This window comes from Arvicanthis niloticus, chromosome 11 (assembly GCF_011762505.2).
Source record: "Arvicanthis niloticus isolate mArvNil1 chromosome 11, mArvNil1.pat.X, whole genome shotgun sequence".
NCBI lineage: Eukaryota > Metazoa > Chordata > Mammalia > Rodentia > Muridae > Arvicanthis > Arvicanthis niloticus.
In genome coordinates, this window is record NC_047668.1 from 75,972,148 (window position 1) to 75,997,256 (window position 25,109).

Below are 25,109 nucleotides of genomic sequence, written 5' to 3' on the forward strand. Positions count from 1 at the left end.
CCCTCTCTGATTCTGGTCAATCCCCACTGGACACAGAGTTCCTTCTGGAAACCATCCTTTCTCCGCTACACACACACACACACACACACACACAGAGCCGAGTTATTCTCTAGATGCACTGGGAGTGATCTGAGGCTTCAAAGATCCTATCTCCCTGAAGATCAGGCTCCTGAACACAGCCAGTCTAGCTAGCTTCTTCCTCTGTGCTGTTCTTTCCATGGAGGGTTTCCATGGAGTGCAGGCTGCCTGGGCTAAGCCAGGAGTTCTGCCTGGAGGAAGAGGAATCTGAGGAAAAGGGACCTGTTTTCCAGTTTGTTAGAAAAGAGCTGAGTGTAGAGAAATGCCTTGTGAGCCAGTATCGTCTTTAGGTGAAAGCTGTACCAGATTCACCGAATTGCCAAAAATAAAATAAAATCAGCCAGGATTTTTTCCCTTTTCAGCGCATGTGACGCTTTCTTCACTTAGTCTTTGTCTTTTCTGAGAGTCAGACCTACTCATTTACCCAGCAGGCTGGGAATTGTGTTCACTTTCTTTGCTCTTCCATCTCTTTCTCGCACCCCATTCACCTTTAAGACTTTGCTCCTTGGATCCTCTGCCCTCTCCCATGTATTTCCCCTCCCAGGGGAAACTGTTAGAACTATGGTGTTAGCCCCTTCTCCTGGGATAGACTTCCTACCTGGGGACCACTGTGGGTTAGGCATGAAAAGCTACAGCATGATCTAATGAACAGAGGCAGGTCACCCTGGCAACTCCTCACTGGGAGTGGAATAGTGACACACTCTGGCTCCAAAGAATTGATTGTTTACCTCACTTACCTGGTTCTCCCAGGAATTCCTTTAGAAACACCTAGAAAAACCTGAACCAGGACTTCCTATAAGTATCAGAGGGCAGATCCCCGGGCAACAGTAATAAGTTTCAGGTACTCCTTTTGCTGACTCCCTAGATGCTGGGAAGCATACTGCTACCTTACCTGAGTGAAGCCCGCAACCACTGCCCTGCCTTTGTGCAGAACTATACCGCTCCCGTGGGAGGACGGAGAGCCAGGGCACAGGAGGGCCAGACAGAGCGTGGGTGGGTGGGCGTGGTGCACCAGATGGGGGTATGCGAGGGTGTGGGATGGCTAATTGTAGCAGTGAAGCGCTATGAGCTAATAATCTCATATGCACATGAGTTTTCTGTGTGTCTGACTCTGCAGTGACCTAGTGGTGAGGCTTGAGAATGGGCACAGGGCCTGTGGAGGTGAGAGAGGACAAGGGCCCCTGTAGCAGTTGGACACTCCTTTCCAAATGCAGCTTCTACCCCAGGCAGACGCCGTCTACTGGTCTTTGGTAACATTTATTTCCCTCCAGAATACACTGATTGTCTGTAGGTGAATGAAAAATCAGGCTCATCTATCATTGAAAAAGAGAAACCATGATGGGCTGGTAGAGACAGTGCATGGGCCATAGTTATTCTTCAGGGTCAGAGAACTTTCTTTCAGAGATGCTATTTATGTGGCCACATTTGTTTGTTAAACCTCCCTCCATCTCCACATACTTGCCACTCCGAACTTAAGATCCTAAATAAAATTCAGGTGTGAAGTTTTCACACTTCTCCCCTCCCTTCTCCAGAAAAGAGAATTCTATAGAGAACAAGCTAAGAACATTAGGCTGAAAAAATCAGCCTCTGAGGGTAGTGCACTCTGAAACCAGGGTGTGCAGGAAGTACAGAGGGTCCCAGAGCAGGGCAGGTAGTGTGGTAGCTTGAAAGAAACCTAATAAGAAAGAGGTGATGTTGAATTTGTTGGGTCAATAAGCTTGATGAATATTTAGCTAATTATTAGGACAAAGGGCTCACAAGGAAAGAATTGCTGAGCCTAATACATGAGAGAGAAAGCAAAGCACAAAGGTAAATGACAGTGTGATAAATTTCTACCAGGAAACGAAGGCAAGTTAAAAAAAAAAAACGAGGCTCCGTTTAAAATCTGTGACTCTTGCAAATGTGCATGTGTGGACAAATACATGAGCCTGTTTGATTGTATTAGACTTTCTGAGAAGCATAAGACTGTTTATTCCTTAATAAGGAGTACATGCATATATGTTTAAACGTATAAAAGGAAAGGAAAGCTCAGGTCGAATATTTTAAGGAAGAAGATTTAGTCTCTTATGTTTTAGAAACTGCTGGGCTGAGGACCCAGGTTCATTCTTCTTCATTTTCTTCTCATGCTATGCTTCATTTGCACTATTATGAGGTGTCACTTACAAGGTTTGCGGGTGCAGAGGGAGCTCATGTCTACCACACATGTCTTTGTGCAAGCTGACCCAATTGCAGAGACTGTGGTGAGGATTTTCTTAAGTGCATACATATGAGGAGCAGATTTGGAGACCGTTTCAGCCCCTCCCACCCCCAGTTTTGTATGAATTTAAAGCATAAATGGTGAAACAACTTCTGTATAAAATTATATTTTTCTAGTTAAGTCAGTGGAGAACTATGTAACTGTAAATGATAAGAAGCAAGCCTGCTCATAATTAAAGCCAACTGGAGTCCAGAATAGACCTGTGTGCTCAGCCAGTACTGCTTTTGTGCTGTGCCATATGTGCCGAGCATAGAATGATGTCAGTGCTATGCTCAGGTTCCCGTCTCAGCTCGCACCATTCCTAAGCACCCATGTTCTGCATACTTTAGAAAATTAGCTTAAAGCCTCTAAATATTTTCAGAAGATACAGAAAAGAGAAAGCATTCGCAGATCTAAGCAACCAATGTCAGTTCTTCTCCTCCCACAAATATGAGCTCTGGAAATTATATTGCTGGGATGAGCTTATACTATTAAAGGGCAAAAGAGGTTCTCCAGGGGGAAATGTAACGGATTGTAGAGTGGGGTTTGAATTTGAAAGAACTCAGTGACATTATATAAGGATAAAATTCATAGCTGGAATTTGTAACATATTCTTCCAAAGTACTTTCAAGGCATATGCTAAAGTTCTAAGAGCAGTGGTGAGTTTTGAAGGGATCTTAAATAGCATTTCTTTGTGTGTATGTGCAAGGCTACTGAGACATGCCATGTCAGAGATAGGCCAAGACATGGAGCCAATCTCTGATCAGAGTGAAAGAGAAATTACAGTCAGTTTTGTGACCCCATAGCCCAGAGCAATCCCATGATTTCAGAGTCTTTTAAACTGGAGTAGAGAAGGTTCTCCATGAGGCTTCATGGCTCATCTTTTGGAGTAGAATTCATTATGAATAATCCAGCCACCAATTTTGTGTCCAGCATATCTCAGCACTAGTATGTGCTGCATGTAAGATACACTCAGTTGGTGGCCCAGTGGTGTCTTCAATAACTCTGCTGTGGACTGTAACATACTTCTTGATAGAAACTTTCTGACTTATTTTGGATCACAACCAAGAGGACTGATTAGGAAAACTCCTCACTATATTCTACCTGGATGAAGACTGCTCTGGTCATTAATTACTGTAAGTGACTGGAGACTTTTGTTTTTGTTTTTGTTTTTCGAGACAGGGTTTCTCTGTGTAGCCCTGGCTGTCCTGGAACTCACTCTGTAGACCAGACTGGCCACGAACTCAGAAATCCACCTGCCTCTGCCTCCCAAGTGCTGGGATTAAAGGTGTGCGCCACCACTGCCTGGCGACTGGAGACTTTTTAAACTCTGAATTGCTACTCCACACTTGTATTGTTGTGTTGTTGACACTGTAAACAAAGGACATCAGTGATATGTTCTGAAGAAGATGGTCAGTGAATAGTGTTGCAACAAGTTTTTGAGACGCTTATGTTCTAAATAATCCTGACAGCCTAGAGAAATCTTGAATTTGTCCCCAAATAGTAATATATTTATGCTTTAGATTGTTTATCCATTTTTTGAGTAAATACACCATAAATGCCTCCAATAGGAAAGCATCTACATTTGTGTGCCAGGTACCATGGAAGGCTACATTATAAGGAGATAGATGGGGAAGGGGCCAGCTAGGGGGAGCCAGTGTACTTGAAGTGCAGTCATCACATTTAAACCTTAGCTCTTAAGTTCATGCTACTACAAAATATCAATCCTTAGGCAAATCAGCATAATTCTTCTTTGAAAACAGGTAATCTCCAGATACAATGATAATAGACAAAACCCTACAATATTTATCCATATGTAGCAATCATCTGGACTGCATCATAAAATGGTCAAATAAAAATATGAAACTGAATTTTATCACCACTATCTTCTATTGCCTTAAATATTAACGTTCTAGAAATATTTCTTTGCACAATTCCTTTTGGCAAGTTGCTGCTTATACCTCTTGTAGCATAAAAACATTTTTTATTTTTCAAATATACACTGGACTTGTTTTATAAGTAGTTTTAAAATAGAAATTTCAGTTGTTTAAATGTACACTAGTGTGTAAATTATTTAGGCAGCTCAGTCCGATGATAATAATTCTCAGAACTATGTTCATGTGAAAATTTGGCCATTGACACTAATTGGAGTTGTGTAAATTTACAAAACTAGGATTTGTGAACTTATAAAGTGAAAAATGCAAGCATTTTATAATAAAAATATACTAGAAATAACTAGAATAATTTGTTGTTTTACTAGAAACAACAAATGAGATCATGAACTTTGAATTATACAAACTATAAAAGTTTTCTAATATTAAGCAATTAAGAGCCTAATAAGCAGTGGTTATGTGTAAAGGCAATCAACTGAGTTCTAGGTCTGATCCTGCCAGTTATTAACTGACTGACTCCTGGAATTGATTACTTCTTTAAATGTCAGCCTCTTTCAGCTCTAAAGTTGGATGAGAACATCACTTCTCACCTAACACTGTCATAACAGAGATCTAAGTAGTTTGAGTGAACCAGACTGACAGGGTCATGGAAGTAGGGAAAATGGCGGTAGAATCCATGTCTTTCAATGCATCTTCCTCCTTGTTAAATATGTTTCCTTGAAGCTCTTGGGAGGTCATGTGCAGGCCTGGTCTAGTTCATTTACACTTTTACCTATTTACTTGATCATCAAAGGTTTAAAAGTAGGTGTTTAATTGAGATTAAACGCATCTGTCAGAATGGATTACATCACTTCTTGTATAGAAAACCAGCCAGCCACCCTTCCTCTACTTTTACCTATACCATTAGTTAACCATCAGAGCCCCAAATGTTGCTATACCTTGTATCTGTCTTTTATGACAAGCACATATTTTAATATGTTAACAATCTCAGTAGCATGCAGCATGCTTTTATTGTTTAGTCAATCAAAAGACTCTAAGACTTCCTGGCGAAGATCTCCGTAATAGAACATTCTCAGAATCAACTGAACATAAGAATCTTTTTAATTCTTCATGCTCTGATTGTCTTTTCCAGAGCTTTATTGATTCTACGCATGCTTGCCCTACTTTTTCTGTTGCTATGATGAAATACCCTGACAATTGAAACTTAAAGGACAGGGCTCACAGTTTGAGGATAAAGTTCATCATAGCGGGGATTTCTGGCCACAGTAGCTTAAGCAGTTGAACCAGTTACACCCACACTCGAGAACTAGAGAACTAGAGAACTCGGTGCTGATGCTCAGCCAGCATTGCCTTTTTTTTTTTTTTTTTTTTTTTTTTTTTTTTTTTTTGTAGTTTTAGTTTTCTGTAGTCTAGAACTTATAAAGAAGCCTTTAATAGCCTTTAAAAATATCATACAATGCTAGATTTTTGAGAGTTAATCATAACACTGCATCCTTCAAGTTTTGACAGAATGGAGTGAAAACAGCTATCTTTGCAAGTGCATATCCCTATGGTACATAAAGTATCTCATTTCATCATCTGCACAGCCTTGTCAGGGGGTATGATCATTATTTGCTGACAAACAGATTCAGAGAGATGTTTCCTGCTCCCTCCATGGCCACTTAATTACTAAGCAGACATTTTTTCTTTGCTTTATCCATGACAGGTATGATAAGGCAGAGCTTTGAAAACTGCCATCCATGTCATTGTCAAAGACCTGAACTATGTCCAGTCATTACTCTCTAATTCAATTATTCAATTATCAGAAGGTTATTTAACATTAGCCAAAGAAGTATAGGTAACTCATACCATTATTAAAAATTTCCATATCTGTGTGTAATTTCTATATATACACATATATATATATATATACATATATTTTACATTGAAAAGCATATATTTGTTGGATACCACAACAAATGATGCTTCAATATATTTTGTGTACAATACAGAGCAAGGGATTTTTTTTTTACTCATTTATCATTCATAGTCCAGACTTCATCCCCTCCTGGTCCACCCTCTGACTGTTCCACATCACATACTTCCTCTGCCTCATATCAGCTGGTGTATACTGCCTGGTTGGTGGCTCACGGTTTCACCTTCTAGAATTTCAAGTGAAAATAAATGAGAAATGTATATCTGCATTCCAGGAATTCTAGCTAATCATACATTGTTAACCAAGAGCAAGAAGTAAAGTGGAAATGGACTGATAACTAACTCTTCAAAATCATGTTACAGCACTAGTCTCAGAGTATATAACTTAACAACAATTGCACTAAAATGATTTATGATTAAGTGATGCTGAATCCCAAGCAGAGTTTCTCCCAATCATCAAGTATAAGACACATATGAAGATTCTAATGTGTTGACTACTGGACATAATGCTAGTGAGATTTGTTAATTAGAACTGAGGCAATGTACAGAGACATTTGCCTACTGTATTTTCAAAGTATGTATTTTTGTACATACTAGATTTTACAAAAATTGTATAAGTATTATAGAAACTCCTATTCTTTAAGGAACCTCAAGTTTAATGCCTTGTATTATCTGACCTGATCATTTATTTTTTTATAGAAACGTTACAAATTTTATATGTACCATAAATACTTGGTAATTGGCTGTTTAAAAATATGTAAGTTTTATTAGTAAGAAAAAGAATCTGACAATTTCTGAGAGTTAACAAGCAAAAGTCTGAAGCAAACAGGATGAAGTATTCTTCATCCTGTGTGTAACGTGCAAGGTGGTGGTATTTTGTAATTTAGACATTTGTGTAAGGCTGTTTTGATTATATGCATCTATTGGACTAACATTACTGCATGCAATTATTTGTGTGGTGCAGACTGTCTGGCTGTTAGTAACCATCTGGTCATCAGTCCCATTTTCCTTGATGACTGCAGAATTCAGAGCAGCTAAACACAAGAGATAGTGGAGATTCTTCTTTAGACAGGGAACTTCCAATTCTGAAATATCTAATTTACATGAAGACTGAATTCTCTACAGTGGGAATTGTTGCAGGTTTTAACTCACATCACTATGAGTCACTGTGATATGATCTAAAAGTGCATTCAGGACAAGGGTGGCAGCCATGATGCTCTCACACAAGCCCATTAGCACCTTCATCTGAGCCTGCAGTCACACATTTTAAAGAACTGTGGTTTTCCTGATGGATTCCACTTCGAAGTTTGAGAAGATAGGTCTCTATTGCTGTGAAAAATGCTTTTGTTCATGTCTGTGTATTTATGTTATCTTTTGTGTAGTTAGGTTTTCAGGTGATCCAATGTGTTACAATTTAATATAGAGAAATAATTCTTAGCATTACAAATCCAGACAAGTCTGTGTTATTTTGTATAGAAGATATATACATAAACCGAATTTTCTATTTGGTTTGTAGGGATTGTTTTATAATCCACTTCTTTTATATTTCATATCAGTTTCTGAAAATCATATCATATCCAAACACTTATGCCTGCGTAGTCATTGAAAGTTCATCACTTTTTGAACTATATATTTCTAAAGTTGAGAGAGATATTTTCCTTAATACTTTAAACTATATCTTCTTTAAGTCCATAGTTGACATTGTCAATATTTTAATATGCTGTTTCAGTCATTTTTTCTGTCTATTGACCAAGTGATATCATATACTGGAATAAGTTAAATAGTTATTTAGTTCCTTTGAGAAGGTGGCTAATTGGTCATGCTGTTAACCAGAAAAAAATATACATTTGTTTTCCCTTTCCTTGGGACTTGTCCTAAGTAAGGTGTACAGTCTTGATGCACCATACTGCATGCTAAAGCATAACTCTACCAAAGCACTTTTGATGGACATCTTTTTAAAAAGACTTGAATTTCATATATGCACATGGAGGACCATTTAGACACCATTGTAATAGGTAAAATGCAGAGCAACGGGCCATTTGTAGTGACAGTAATGAAGCTTTTGCCCAAGTAATCTTCTTTTAGAAGTAAAACTTTTTCCTTTTAATAACATACATGAAATTTTAATACCTTCATAGAAGAAATTAATTTAACTCTTGCTTTGTACTAAGGAAGTAACTTAAATAGAATATGAATTTGCCTCCTGAATTCTCTCCACTATACAGATGACAAAGATTATGTGATTATGCAAAATGATTTTTTTTAAAAGCTACTTCTATCATTCACTTCTTGAGTAGTTTCTTGGTGCTTATTATACGCAAAGCACTGTTCTAAACTTGTAACAAAATAGCAATGCGTTTGTTCTCACCATTCTCTCATTTTATAGACTATTGATAACTTACACTTACTGAATAGCCAAGTTAACAAATCTGATGTGACAGCACCTGGGTTTGTTTGTATACAAGCAAAAACACCGGAAAGTTCAGGACTCTTACTCCTTTGGTTTCTATTTAGTAATTGAACATTTTCTGGTTTTTTTCTCATTTACCAATAACCAGTGGCACAATAACCCAGATAAAGACTTTCCAATTTTTTAAATCAGTCTAGATTTATGACAAGTCATTTCTCTGCAAGCATATTACTCTTTCCTTACTTGACTGTGTTCCTAGGCCTTGCAGTTATTAGCTATTCAGCAAAACCAAAGACTTCCCTGGGCCTGCTCCCTTGGCACTGTGTTTGTTTTGACAGATTTTCCTATCTCCATATCTGCCACCACATCAAGTGGAAAGGACCTATTGATTTAAGATGTTTATTAATGTTTATTAACTACCTTCACTCCACTTGGCAAATACATCCCCTACCCAGCTGATAATCTTGTGATAATAGACTAATTTGCAAATACAAGCTATGCTTTAAAATGAACAGGCAACAGTTGGAATGAGCCAGATTATGTGATTATATTCCTGTGAAAACAGGGATCCTTCTGTATGCAGTTAAGTAAAAGAGCATATTTCTCAAAGTAGGTTATAGAGATAACAAACTACTCTGAACATCTTAACTTTAAATATGTTTTTTTACATTAAAAGGACTTGAAAATGTTAAAAATCAAATTTTATTCCTGTTTTGTATTGCCTGGATTTATAAGGCTATGTAAGGAATGTCAGCCTGTCTTACAGCTCAGTTCTGATAAATTTGGGTGCTAGATTATGAGTTAAGGCAATATTCAGAAATTATAGTTAACACTTTGAGGTATAAGTTTCTTAATTACATTTTTTTTTCATTTAAAATCCTTTGCTCCTCCAATTTTGCTCTAGAATTTTCATTTCATTTTATTCACTGAGATTGTCACTATTTACAAAATGTCTCAGCTACCAAGTTAAGAATGGACTTTGGGCTAGCCTAAAATCTTTTCTGAACTTCTACTTCTAGAACAAAATAAATCTCATTATACTGCACACCAAGATCATTGTGAAGGTGGGATACTTCATGTGAGCATCAGGCATAGAAACTGATAAGTAAACTGAACTTTTCAAAGTGATAGTCTCCTTCTGCCAGGGCACCTTCTCTTCTTTAGAAAGGACAGCAAGACTGAGGTTAGGTATAAAGCCATCCATCCTCGGTGGGGTCTTCTAAATCAGGCTTCATTCCCATATTGTCATTTGCTAATTGAATATAAGTGTAACCAAAACTGAAATTCATTCTTGGCATCTACTTTATCCAAAATGATTGACACAGAGGATATCAAGAGAATAGCATGTTAAAAACACCAACAATTTGTTGTTGGATATTTTTACCTTTAGAACACACACACACATTTGAGATTAAGCCTCTTTAAAATAGAGCAGGCAAAGATAGAACACAGACAGAAGAGGTTTAGAAAAAAAATTCCATCCTTCTTTGCCCAGCCTCTGAAAATGTCCTTAAATACAAAGCTGCCTTCACCTGGATGTACTCAGGATGAATGGGACTTCAAGAAGGAAATAGTGTCTTCTGGTCCAGAGTGCCTGAAGTCATTTCTTTTTAATGGAGTCACTTTGATGTTTATGCCAAAGTCAGCTAGCATGCTAAATGAAATAAAACTTTCCTTTCTCCCTCCCTTCCTTCCCTTCCCTTTCCTTTTCCTCCCTTCCTCCCTCCTTCCCTCTCTCCTTCCCTCCTTCCCTCCTTCCCTCCTTCCCTCCTTCCCTCCTTCCCTCCTTCCCTCCCTCCCTCCCTCCCTCCCTTCCTCCCTCCCTCCCTTCCTTCCTTCCTTCCTTCCTTCCTTTCATTATCTGTCTCTCTGTCTATAATCTATCATCTATCTGTCTGTCTGTCTATCTATCTATCTATCTATCTATCTATCTATCTATCTATCTATCATCTATCTAGTCTGTCTGTCTGTCTGTCTGTCTGTCTGTCTGTCTGTCTATTTACTTTTATTGTTCTCAGTATTGGTGCTTTGCCTGCATGACTGTGCATGGGGCATGCTCAGAGGCCAGAAGAGAGCACTGGGTCCCATGGAATTGGAGTTATAGATGGTTGTGTTTAAACATTTGGGTACTGGTAATTAAAATTGGACCCTCTGAGAAGGCAGCAAGTGCTTTAACCATAGTCATTTTCCAGGCCCTCCCATTTAATTATCTATTTTTGAGAGAGAGCTTGATAATTTCTTAAAATATGTGAACCATTTCTAACAGGCACCTAGTATCCATGTTTTAACTGTTTGTTTCTACATTATTGAAAAAGAGAGGCTGTTTGGTGAACCACTGTAACAGGCAAAACTTTATGCCCATTCAGATCACATTTATTTCTGCTGAGTGTGAACAGAGTGCTGTGAGTGTTGGAATAGTCACTCTACAGAGTAACTCATCAACTCTGCTTTCCAGACTTCCAATGACAGCATCAGCCTAGAGTTCTGAGATCCAGGCAATTCAGTCAAAGAACTTCTGGGTTGACACACGAGGCTAGATCTCACTTTATATGGTCATATGCTCAATGGAGTTTGGTTAATGTGGTTTTTTTTTTTCATATGCTATGCATGGCCATGAAGATCTGCCCCATGGCATACTAGAATTGTTTAGAAATCAAAGAAATACTTTCCAGTACAGAATGGAGAAAGTCTTCCATAAGGGGGAACACCTTCAGAGAAACTTTGAAGTAACTCACATGTTAAGTGTAGAGGTAGGAGTCTTTATACAAGCAAATTACCATCACCCATGCCTTATCTAAAATTATTTGTTTTTGAGATTTCCACCCTGGTACTAGGAATTAAACCCAGTATCTTGCACAGGCAAGCAAATGCTCTGCCTTTAAATAGGGTCCCCAGCCTCACTTCTGCATTTCTTCAAAACAAATGAAATAATATGATTATAAACTCACTTTTTCTTAGTAATGCTATTCAAAGGTTGTGATCACTGTCATCAATGATGAGTGAGTGTGTGTGTTCATGTGTGCTTTATATCTTGTTTGACTTGGAACTCCTTCTATCCTCCTAGATGCCTTGATCCTATTGCTAGAACAAGGCCTGCAAAGTCAAGACAAATGTGACAGCATGTGTACAGGGTGCTGACTACCTTCTGCAATTCCATTCATTCAACCTCCTCATTCACAATAAGTAGATATTTAGGTTATTACCAAAATGTGGCTGTTTACACACACTGTGCTGGCAAATCACTGTCCCAACCAGTGCCAAGAAAGCAGAAATCAATCAGTCAGCAAGTACTTATCAAGTATGTAGTGATTGGGGTAGGACATTGTCTTACTGGGCTGACATACCTAAAAGTAGCTGGAAAAATCTACTTTGTATCTCAGAATTTCATGCTGAGACAGCATGCCTATTGCTCTGCCAACCACCACAGAGAGACCTTGCTTCTTACCTGAAGCAGGATCACAGGAGAAGCAAAACCATGTCTTTGTTGTTATTGTTGTTGTTTAATGTCCTGATAGATTTTCTGTTATTCCTTTGACCCTGTAAGAACACTCAATCCAGTGGACACATACCCTCCCTCAGGACACATTGCTACAGGAGACTAGCAGAGTTTTCTTTTGTAATTGCAAACATGTCCAGTTACATTTTCATTTTCATGTTTGTACATCACATTGGCATTACAAAGTGGTTTTTTTTTTTACTTTATCTCATTTGATATACAAAAAATCCTGTAAATTTGGCATGACTGGTTTCTACATCATTTTGCCCATGAGGAAAGATTGTTGCTTTGGTGACTTATAGCATGTGGCCTGAACCAGGTTTATAAGCATCAGAGGGGAACTTTTATTCCTCATGTAGACTCCCTGGGTCTCAATGGGTTGCTTCCACCCAAACAGGTGAACATATGTTTTGTGTGTACTGACCTTAAAGGATCAAAATTTAAGAAGCTGAATGATTCTGTGAGAATGTGGGAAACCCTGATGTCCCCTCACTTCTGGACTGTTGGACCAGGAAGAAAACATGATTGACCTTTGTATGACTTAAAGTTTCTTGTTGTTTATTAGGGTCTGAAAAAGAATGATTTAAAAAAAAATTCCAATTTGAGGCACAAACTCATTGGATTTATAGCATTATTGAAATAACTAGAAAACAATGAGAATACGACCTGGGAAAACAGTCAGGCCGAATACATCTTTATTTAAATAATCTTGTAATGTTTTTTAGATGAACAGTGACAAGAAACTATATATAATTAAAATACCCAATTACTTGTAGGGAATTATTAAAGAGCACTTGGAAAATTGAGATAGTCTGTCAAAAATTAATAATTAAAGCACTCTATTCTTCATGGTGATGACAAAGTAATTTATACAGACACTCTCACCAAGAAAACGCCTTTTGCTTATGCAGCTACCAAGCATGTTGCCTGGCTTGCAAGAGGCAGTCTCTCTACCTGAATAATGGAGTCACTAGAAAGCTTTGAGATCAGGCTGAGACATGTTCATGGAGTTAAATGAACACTTCTTACATTTTCAAAATAGCATTCTAATTTCCTAAAATTGAATTCCCTTATGACAATGATTGTGGCTAGTGTTATCTCTCACTGTCCTTTGACAAACACTTGTACTCATGTGTTTGTAGTCAGTTCCTGGAAGCCTTCTTCTATTTGTGTAGAAGCAATAACATGTTTGTTCTGTTAGGTGGAACTTATTGAAAGATACGATTTTTTAAACTATAAACAGCCTGTGACACATATTTTTCCTAGTATATGTGATTGTACATTTAGAGTTCCATTTCTAAGTGTTTTAATATTGTTGATTAAAATGTATCATAGGTGGAAATGAACCTAAAAATTAAAGGTATTAAGGTATACTAGTTAAAGGCTAGATGACCTCTTTAAAATAACAATGTTATCAATCTTCAGTGTTCCAAATTATATAAGAAATGAATGAGACAGTGTTTGTAAAATGCTATACAGTTGTATTTTGGGAAAATAAAAGCATTGTAATAATGCAGTAAGTTAATCATATAAATAACTTTCTGACATATGCTAATGACTCTCAGATTTTAAACTCCATAAAAATCACACAGGGGGCATATAGAAACCATAATATGACTTCACTGTATTCCAAGAGTTATTCTTAGAAAATTTGAGATAATGCTGAAGAATTTGCATAATAAATTAATGTGTTCAATTTAGGGAAGTCATACATGGTCCTTGAACCACTCTCTGAGGAAGGGTTTCTGCCATTGTGAATTAGTACCTACAATGGATGGCTTCATAAGCTTATTGTCAGTCCCCAACAGGTTACCTAATGGACATGTCTTAGCAGAGACTGCCTTATATCCAGATAATGCTTGATGAATCTTGTCAGAAAGCTCTCAAACTTGATACCTTCACAGTAGTGATCAGTTACTGTGAACAGAATATTAACTAGAGTTCTAACATATTGGAAAATGTATTACTCTTTCTTAATAAAGTCTGTAGTACATGGGATGTAAGCTGCCTGTATATTCTCTTTAAAGGGTCATAGTCATTATTATTGATTGTATAGGATGCCCATAGCAACTACTCATCTTTCCTGTAGATAGAGGAATATAGGTATGACCAGACACAATTAAATATTTCAGCCTGCAGTCTCCTTTTGTCCTCCCATTTGAGCTTCCTCAATCATTTTCAATATCCTTAGAAAGGATTATTTTAGCCTATTATGCAATCTAAGGTGGTGGTGTTATTTTAAGTTAAAAAATTGAATGTTTAACACTCTTTGCTTTGACCAAGACAGCTTTGTGGCAGGTGCTATTCCAGCATGCATTTCATCATGTCCTATTTATAACATTTTAGGTTTTGTCATGTCATTTCCCAAGATTTCTCTGCTCTAATGTGTGTGATTTTCTAATGGTAAATATTATATGAGCGTTCCCTTTCTTGGTCTTATTCTTAAGTCAGATATACCTTCTTAAAAATGACAGTATAATTGGATTGTGATTATGCATTCTTTTTGAACTTACTAGAATGACAAAAACACTCCTAGAGCAGGACTCGCAGAACACCAAGAGAGATCTTTCCATGCTAGCAACGTACGCTTAATCTTACAAGTGAAGACTCTGAGACCAGATTTGGTGTTTTGCCCATAGCAGCAGTGTTTATGAGGGACCCAAATGTAGGGGAATCTAATCACAGCCAAGTCATCCTCAGTGAAGACATTTAAATCAAATAACTCCCACAATCTTAAATGAGGCCAGAGAGACTAATCATGTTCCTGTTTATAGTTTAAGAATTTCCTTTATCTTTGACCTACTTTATTTATTAAAATTTACTTAAACTGAGAATATTCATAACTCCCATGCACACCATTAGGCTGACAGTTTAAATTCTTTCCTTGCTAAATTTATAGTATTATGTACAGTTTTTAAAGTAGGAAGGTAATAACATCAGAGTGCAGAAAGGAAGAAAATGTATAGGGAACAAAGGTCTTCCAATGAGAGTCCTTGGGGAGGTGAGGCAAACCCAGAAGGCCGTGGCTGTGTTCTAATAGTCACTGCTGGTAATGAGAGAAGGAGACTGGGGCCCTCGTACATTTTCAGCCTTTCTCCTGTCACATTCCTGGAACACTTGGAGCTCTGAGGAGTTTTCAGTAGCATTCGCTCTTACTCATCATGACTGTCACTGTGGAAGGGTTGGAAAAGTTTGAGAAAAAGATGATTACACCATCCATAATCATAATATCCAAAGGAAACTCCTGCAAAGATTTTGGCATCTGCTTTTTTGTAGTTTGTCTTTACAAAATTAAACATTTTGAAACGATGATAGTACTGAGTAAACTGTGTTAGAAAACATTTATTTTTAAAGAAAAATATATGGCTGCTGGCCCAGTTGGTATGGGTCTAGAAATCCCAACTTCTTCGAAACCTAATTGAGCAGGATTATAATAAGTTTAAGGCTTGTCTGAACTTCAGAATGTATTTAAGGCCAGAATTGGTTGTTTCAAGAATAAAAAGTAATTATAAGAGAAGAACTAAGGATATAGCTCAGTAATATTGTGTTTGTCTAGTGTGAATCAGACCATATATTCAAAGTTACCACAAATTTATATGTATGGCAAGACCTTTAGAATATACTATTTGCCTGCTGGGGACTACATTCTATACTATTCTACCTGTACCGCAATTATTTTATCAATTATTTTGATGTTGGAAATGTCTGTTCCCCCTTAAAACTGTATAATCATTGCTATTGCACATGTTGATTCAGAATAAATATATATGTTAAGCACAAAATGGATGTTATAGGTTAGAATGCTTAGTTATTTCTCATCTTCTAGCACGCATTGATGAACTGAATCCCTTTTCCATGCATCTCTGTATAGTATCTATTAGACTACTCAGTAAGCATGTCATCTCTGAGGACAATTAATAGTGACAGACTGTGCCGTTTATGAGTACAGAAACCCTGGTTGTTTTATCTCTTGCTATATTCTGTTTATCTTTCCCATGCTTGAACATCTCCCCAACATGCCAATTACACTTCAGCAAATTACAGAAATGTTGCCATTTCTAGCCTACTAGGGGAGGGGTGTACCAGAGTACAGGGATCCTTTTTTTTCAAATTAATTCACATAAATTTATTTGTTCATATGTTTAACATTTATTATGTTTACTATTAATGTAGACAACATTCTTTTTTGTTAAAATTACCAGATATAAAATTTTATTTATGTTAATATTAGTAGTAGGAAATTAATATTTTCTGGTAGTAGAATCTATTATTATTCTTTTATGTTTTTAATTTTATTTCAATTTTTATTCTCAACGTTTAGCTCTTGGAAAAGGATCTTCAGATTGTGGCATTTTATGTATTTTTCACAGTCATGAAGGAGTAGCATTTTCTAAGATAAATGGTAATAGAAATGAGGAGACAGGGCAGGCAGTTTCAGTCAGTAGTGAGGTACAGAAAGCTTTCAGAAGCATAGAAAGGTTCTAAAAATTTGTAGTGGAATAAGGACTGCAAAATTAGTAGAGAAAATGCAGTCGCCTAAAAAGTCAGATGGGAGCAATCCAGCTCATCCTGGCCTCTGACCCTGGCCATGGTGCTGAACTGTTAGCATGCAACTAACCCAAATAAAATGACTAACTAGACCGATAAAGGATATTTTTCTGTTGTTATTTATTTATTTTAATCAGAAAGACTTAATTTAAATATGATCAGATGTACAAATGTTGGCATATAAGTCAATGGTAGATTCAGCTTATTTATTTACAATTTCATGATGTACCTAAGTCAAACACAGGACACTTCTGTCTTCAGAATGAGTCTTCCTGGTTCCAACAGCTATTTTGACATCTGCTATAATTAATTTGGTTTGTCTTGAACTTTATATAAATGGAATGGTAAAGAATATTCTCTTTGATGTTTAGTTTCCTTGAATGAACCTAATACTTCTGAAATTTTTCAATGTTGATATATATATATATATATATATATATATATATATATATATATATATGCATATACACACATATATAATATACATATAAATATACACACATATATATAATATATACATTTTATATATATACACTATCTCTTGTTTTGTTTCTTATTTTTTCTCTGAGGAGTTGTTGAGGTACCCTGTGATTTGTTTATTCCTGTGTGGATGAACATTTGGTTTGTCTCCAGCTTAGGGCTACAATAATTATAAACCATTTAAAAAATACTTTGCAGATGTATTGGTTTATATTGAGTGTACAAAGGAAATGAAAGGTCTAGGACAGTCATAGGTACAAGATGTGCTGGGTTCTGCCCCAAGCTGTCCTGGGGACATCCTTGTTATAGGTTTTTTAAATTATTATTATTATTATTATTATTATTATTATTATTATTATTATTATTTTATACAAATTCTACCATGAGTTTGCTTCAGAGCATATTGTAGGTATTCTTGCCTGAGGTTATACCAGGATAAGCATTACTAGCTATAATTCCTATGCAAAGATAAGCTTAGGAATTAGAGATATGTGCCAGAAATCACTGTTTTTTATGGTTAGCTTTACATAACTAAAAAGAATAATCAACTAAAATGAATGAACATAGAAATAACTCACTTTGTGCAAAAAAAAAAAAAACCCAACAAAACAAACCCCTGATGTTCATGATGCTCACCTTCCAATTGTGCCTAGTAGTGGGAGGTAGGGTTACAAGTGAACACCTGCAGGCTGGCCCTTAGTGATCCAGGATGGTGACTTGCAGCCTTTAATGATCCCATCTTCTCCTCCATTGTTTGCTGAAGCTTGATGTAGATGGACTGCAGTGTCTCTTTATGGTGAGATAATATCTTAAAAAGTTAAAATACTTATGAGAAAGCTACGTAGTTTTATATGTGCCATCTTCAGATATTATAAATCAATGAACATCTGGGGGGTGACAATATATTTTAAACTTGAGAAAAAATTTCATTTAAAATAATTGCAGCTGAAAATATTTTATAGTTTTAGTTAAAATTACCACCATTAATTCAATTTACCTTTTGGCACATGTGTACGTTAAATCTTAATATTGGACTATAGTTATAAATAAAATATTTTTAACTATAAGCAGCAAATTTCTCCAATCATAAATACTAAAACAAAATAGCATGATTTTATTTCTTTGTTTTGATGAAAAATGATAAACTCTGTGAGCTTAAGAAGAGGCAGATGCCTACTTTGCACTTCTTTGGAAAAATATACTCAAACAACAGACCAGACTTTGAAACTCTCTCAGCTAAATATATTTCTTCCAGACATTTGTTTATTTTCTTTTGAAAGGCTGATTATTCTTATTTATTAAAGTCTACAGATTACACAGTTGTCAAGAAGGGAAATAACATGTTGACATCTTGGCTTTTAAGCATGTTCACAAACATCAGATTAATCTCAAAATGAAGCATGCCAGAAATATAAAATATCAAGGCAAGAGTACATTTTCTGATATTAATTCAAACATGGTGTCATCATGGAGTTGAAGTGGCTCCTCATAAAATAGTCCTGAAATTATGAACAATCAGACCTTTTTTGGTTCTGAATTCCAGATCATTATTGAATAAGAGTGTTAATAATAACTATTATTAATAGCAACTGCTAATGAGATGTGTTTTGTGACTATAACAATGAGCTTCTACTTGGGCAAACCTGGAATTGAATTTCAGCTTTGCCTGGTACTATGGCATTAGACAGACTCCCTCAGATATAAAATAAAGTCTGTACCAACCTATCTTCATATGGTATTTGAGTGGATATGTAAACTGCTTTTCATTTATGCAGTAGCATATTGTAATCTTGCTGCCCTTGGAGCCCAGAAGACTGCTATTTCGCAGCTTCTCTGTGGGACTCAGTGAATAATGATGCAAATATCTTTGCTATCCATTCACAGCTTCCATCAGTACAGGGGACCTGCTGTCTAAAATCTGCAGCCCAGGTGTCTTTCTGTGTGACCTGCCTTTCTGCTCTCTCAGCAGACGGGAGCAGGGAGCAGTCTCCAGCCCTACTTTCCAGTGAGTCATTCTTTCCCTGGCACCCATTACACTGAGCTACACTGTTTCCTCCTAATTCTGATTGTTCCATCTTCTCCTGCTTTCCTACTTTCTCCATCCTCTTGCTCTGCCACCGGAATGCACAGATCCTATTTTGGATCCTCTCCTCTCTGTCTACCTTCTCTTTTTTAGCGCTTTCATTAGGCATTCTCATGTACATTTCTCGGTCCCAACTGTTCCTGTGGATATTTAAACCAGTGCTGGATATCTTCCACCTGAAACTCTGGGCAGCATTTCACAGACTAAAAATAAACTGGGAACACCTTCCGCACAACCAAAAACTTTTCTTACAGGGTCAAACCTAAAAGCTAATGTAATTCAAAACCACCAGTGAAGGACAAGAATGCCAAATGTTAAGTAGAGATGGCTATAACACTTCGGGAGCCATCTGGTATGAGGAGGAGTGTGACAAAAGCAAGGGGGCAATGCAATGACAGATGATTGAGCAACGGAGACAGGCATGGCTTACAGAACTCCTGACTGTGCTGCTCGAGGCTGTTCAGCCTAGGTGTCTGATGGAAGCTCTGCCAGTGAGTGAAGCTGAGGATGTTCAGTTCCAAGCAAATCAACTCAATCTTTTCCGTGTCTATTCACTTGATTCTGTTCTTTGTGATGAAGGCTAAAATCATTTTAAACTTTAATTTCTTTGTCCCCATTTCTGGTTAGTATTGCAACTTCTCTTGTCTTCTAGGTTCTTATTGTTATAATTGGCTTTTACTCATGTGTGCTTTGTTTAGAAATTGACACAGGTTTCCAGTCTCTGTGCCTCTCAGATTCTACTCAACACCCCTTACCATTTCACTTTGACAGTTGATTTCTTCTTCCTGTCAAAGTTACTTTAGAGTTCAAAATCTTAAATTTTAGACCCAAAGCCATTATTTTTCCCCAATTGTGAGTGTGTGTGTGTGCATGCGTGCACACGCGTGCACACATGTAGAATGACCTATATGTGGAGGTCAGTTGATGGCATTTTTAGGAGTGAGTTCTCTCTGCTCACCATGTTGGTTTCAGATACCAGACTGGTGTTGGCAAGCATGTGCCAAGTGTTTATGCCTGAGGTCTTTGCCTCCAACTTTTACATAGCTTTTCAGCTCTTTCCATTATGTCCCAGTTATAAAATCATCCAAAAATTTACATTGAGCTTATACTTTTTTTCCTGATTCTGCCAGAAGTTACTTAACATGTAAAATAACAGTATATCAAACTATTTTTATTTAAATTAAGGATTGTTTCCTTCCACATGGTAATTCATATGATTTTTTTACCTTGTTTCAGCACATACTTAATATTTTTCTTTAATGAACAAATATACAAAGGCATGTTTTGAAGTAAATTTAAAGAAATTTAAAATCTGAAGAAATAAAGATATTAAATACTTCATTTTTCTTTTGACCATGATATTCTTCAAAGAATCATTGAAAGTAAGAATCCTGACTATTGGCTTTGTACGCGTTTAAAGAACTTGAAAACATTCCGTGGACGTTCTAGTCACTGGTTTCCTGATGGTCACGTTGCTTTACCCTCCCTCCTAGCATCTATTTGATTTTACTTCGCATGTTGTAGAAGCTTCTTTACATTATTCCATTAAGAATATGTATTGACATAGCAGCATCACTTGGTGACCTATTATAATATACTCCTTGAATCCCACCCAGACTAATTTATTAATCAGGAACTATTAGCACTAGTCTCTGCCATTTGTAGTATAACAAGCTCTCTATGAGAGTTCTGTATGCTAAGGTTTGAAAATGATCATGACTCAAGCAGGGGCTCTCTAGAAAACTGAATAGGGTAGCATGACTCCACAGTGACTCTTTTAAAGTTCTGTGAGGGATTTGTCCCTTGGGCTGAATTTTGGAAAAACATTATTTAATTAGGTTGTTTGTCTGTTTGTCTGTCTGTTTTAGTTCTGGCATTCTTCTAAATTCTGATGTAATCTGTCATACAGCTACTTCTACTTAGTTTTTCCAAACCAGACTTAATAATGAAAACTAATACTAAAATTATTTTATAGCTGGGAACTATTATCATCTTAAGGGATTCCTTTATATGCGGGTGAGAAGAGTGACATGGAGTAGTACCCTTTGGGTATAATGCTGCTATGGAGAAGTGTGCTGCCTTCAGAGATAGTAAGATCATTCAAAATTTATCACTGTGATGTTCATCTATTAAATTATGGTTTTGATGATTTAATTTTAAAAATTACTGTTTCCTATGAAGTGGGATGAGTGACTACAAGTATAACGCATGGGAAAATAAAATAACAATGATTTATGAGTAAATTTTTGGCAAAGACACGGAAAGGAGATGTTTTAAATTCATTTCCTGCCTTTGCTCATTCTTGTTAGTTGGCAGTTCTGGTGATAGATTAAGGAGCTTCTCATAATTAGAGAGACACATAATTCTATGAGTTATTACCTGAAAAATATCTTGTCTGCAAAATCATTATTGCCAATTTTTCATTTAAAATGTGCATACTTAGGAAAGAAGGTACTTTCTAGTTATCTCTTTTAATACACAAACATTACAGATGCTTCTTTAAGATCCAAGTTCATTAATTCAACCCCTTTGCCTCTATTAAACTCAACACAACTAAGGTGTTTGGTGGGGTTTTTGTTGTCAGTCTTCTTTAGCAGATAATTCTTGTCTATAACAGAGCTAAGGTGATTAAAATTGGTGGCATTAGTTCTTTTCATGGAAACCTAGCTAAGCCTTATATCCACTACACCACTGGGCTTGCAATGACCATATAAGCAATTGGTGTCTAGCCCTTTTTATTCCTAGACTAAATAAATTCTACCTAGAAAAGCATGTGACTTAGACCTGGTTGAGATTTTATTCTCTCTCTCTCTCTCTCTCTCTCTCTCTCTCTCTCTCTCTCTCTCTCTCTCGCGCTCTCTCTCTCTCTTTCTCTCTCCCTTTTCCCTCTCTCTCCTGTATTCTAATGTGTGTTACTTAAGGTATGTTTTAATATATTAGCATGTGAACTCCTGTGGCTTCTACTATATATAGTACAGTCATTATCACAATGTTAAGACATTTCCATTGCTGGCCTCTGCCTCCTAAAACCGTTTCATGTTCAACAGCAGTCCTTTCCCATCACCCATATGTTCCCCAGGCTTAAGAACCTACATCTCACCAGACATGAAGGGACACACCTTTAATCCCTGTACTCAGAGGTAAAGGCAAGAAGATAATTGAGTTCAAGACCATCTTGATCTATGTAGTGAGTTCCAGGACAGCTAGGGCTACACAGAAAAACCTTGTCTTCAGGAATCTACTTCTCTTCTTTTAATACTGTGGACCTGCCTATGCCATACTTGTTCTCTGTCAGGTATGTGGTCATGAACCAAGACAAACCTGGTTCCTGTTGTGATTATATTTAAGTTTTCTAACCAATGGACAATCACATTCCATCTGTAGAATGAGATTAACAGATATTGCAATATTTTTAATTAAATGAGGAATTGTTTTCAAATCTCTTAACTTAGCATCTGGCACATATGCTCACAGACATTAGTGAGCTAATTTTAGTTGTTTGATTTTTTTATTGCTTATTTCCATTCTGTTAGAATGGGCCATAATATTACATTATTATATAAAAAATAAAGGTAATATTAGAGTTACTAAAAATTACATTGAATTACTGCTGATGTCTATGATTTACTACATTTTAAAATAAAACCAAATACAAAATATTAAATTTCTTCCATTAGCAAACCCTTTCAAAGTTATACAATAGTCAGTCCTTTTCCCAAACTACGACTAGTTGGAAAAATACCTTCATTTCATAACTTTGAAATACTTTCTTAACTTTAATTCAAACCTGTAAAATATCACTCTACAGTTTCTGTATTTTAAAGGTATGTGTTGTGTCCTTGGTCCATATGGTGGAAAGGATCATTTTTTATGTATCCTAAATGTGGACAAAATACTCATTTCATTCCTGTTCTAATAAGGCATTTTATATTCAAGAGTATAATCTCTATTTCATTGATGGTTTCTTAGATTTACGGATATGGACAGGAAATCAAGTGTTGACTCAGTGAGGGAGTCACATGGCATGTCTCTGAGCCATAGAGCCATTCATTCCAATGACACGTAGTCTCTCATATTCTGTTTTGCTATGAACCATCTCTCCTTGAGTTGCTCATGGCTAAGGGCCAAGGCATGCCTTCATTCCAGTGGGACTGCCTAATGTGAATGTTTACATGGTTACTGACTTTGGCACTTTGGTTTTACGGGGTGATGATTTTCTTTTTGCTTTCTCGGCTTTGCCGTTGTTAATAATTGGTCCTGAAAGGCTGAATCCTTTCAGGATGGCGAGGACTTAATTTGCCACCACAAATTTTTCTGCACAACTTCAGAGCTGCAGTAATTTGCCATGACAGAAGGTGTGCACTGCCAACAAATTATCAGAGGGGAGAGCGGCTGCCTGAATCACATGGCATTTGATGAACATTCCATTAGTTTGGTGACTACTCTGGGTGTTGGTACTGATCTTTGATCGTTTTCTGTCCTCACCAGAGCAGGCTCCAGGATCTGTCCTTCTCTGTGTCCTTTGGTCAGTGTTCTTGTTTCACTTCACATGTTTGAGCTTAATCCAGCTGCTAAGATATCTACTCCTTTCCTCTCTGCCTACTACAGTCTTTGCCTCCTCATCCACTGCTTAATTCCTCACAGGATTCCTCCTTCCCCCTGGAAGCCTTTCTCAGATAGTCTTCAACAAGTTCCATGTGTCTCTTTCATGAGTTTACATGTCAGTTGATTTCATTGCCAAATCACTTGTCACTTTATGAAACTGTTGACCATATTTCATCAAATTATATCTGGCTATAGATATTCTTAGTCAAGTTTAATATACTAATAGTAATATGCTGTTTTTTTTTTTTTTTTTGTCAAACCCCACCCACATTTACACAAAGCATACTGGTCATGTGTTATAAGAAAAAATTTAGGTATAAAACCAAATCAAAAAAAATTTTTGTTTTGGTTTTTCGAGACCAAATCAAAATTTTAAAGCTAACTTTCACCTGATTAAGTGCAAAGTTTTAGAAATCTTATCATTGAAGATTTGAAATCTTGAAGACTTTCTGGATTATAATTGATATGCACTTGAACTGACAGCTTTGGAAGCTGATGTGAAATGTGAGTCTCTTCTTAAAGTCCTAAGCTATTCATTCCTTCTCTTCAGAATTGTACAGGTTTTAGGAAGACCCCACTGGGGGTGAGGACAGGAAGACCAGAAATGTGTAGAAACTCAAACTACTCAGGAAAATGATGGTTTCTTATTATGTTCTCTGTTATTTACAGATCTCCTGTGGTAGGGTTGCCTTTACCTTTAGGTACAAGAGAAGTTATATGTTGTCAGTGGGACTGTGCTGTATATATATACATATATATATATATATATATATATATATATATATATATATATATATATACATACAAACATAAATTTGAACTTTCTTATGAAATTCAATTGCTATCATCCTCAGTTCATTAGAGGAGTGAGTAAACAACCCTCATTGATGTATGTATTTGTCTAAACTTATGCTTCTTTCCTATCTATGGAGAATAGAGAGGTATCTCATTGTGACATAATTTTAGTTTCCCTTGTTGATAATGAAGTTGTACCTGTTTTCACATGTATCATGCTTATTTCTGTTCCTCTTCTGTGAAATGTCTGTTCACATTTTTCATTCTATTTTTTTTGTTGTTGTTACAGTTTCTTTTGTCCTTTTTGATGTTTAGCAATTCACCTTTGTTTTTTGATAAGTTCTCCTACACTGGGCCTTTAATTTCCAGTTTTAAACCGTCTTTTAGTGATAAATCTTCTATTTTATTGTAGGCAAATATTATTTGACTTTTAAATTTACTCTTTGAAACTTCGCTTTTGAAATACTTTTTAACTTGAAATCATTTAACATAAAATATGCATATAAAAGTCTTTAAAATGTTGAAGCACCCAAACAGCATTCTTTTCCCAAGTGATACAGGAACATAAACTG

General features: G+C 36.5%; 1 protein-coding gene across 39 annotated transcripts in view; it reads left to right on the forward strand.

Moving 5' to 3' along the window:
- Nrxn1 (neurexin 1) overlaps positions 1 to 25,109 on the forward strand; it is a 1,065,384-nt gene that overhangs the window by 635,666 nt on the left and 404,609 nt on the right. The window lies entirely within an intron of this gene.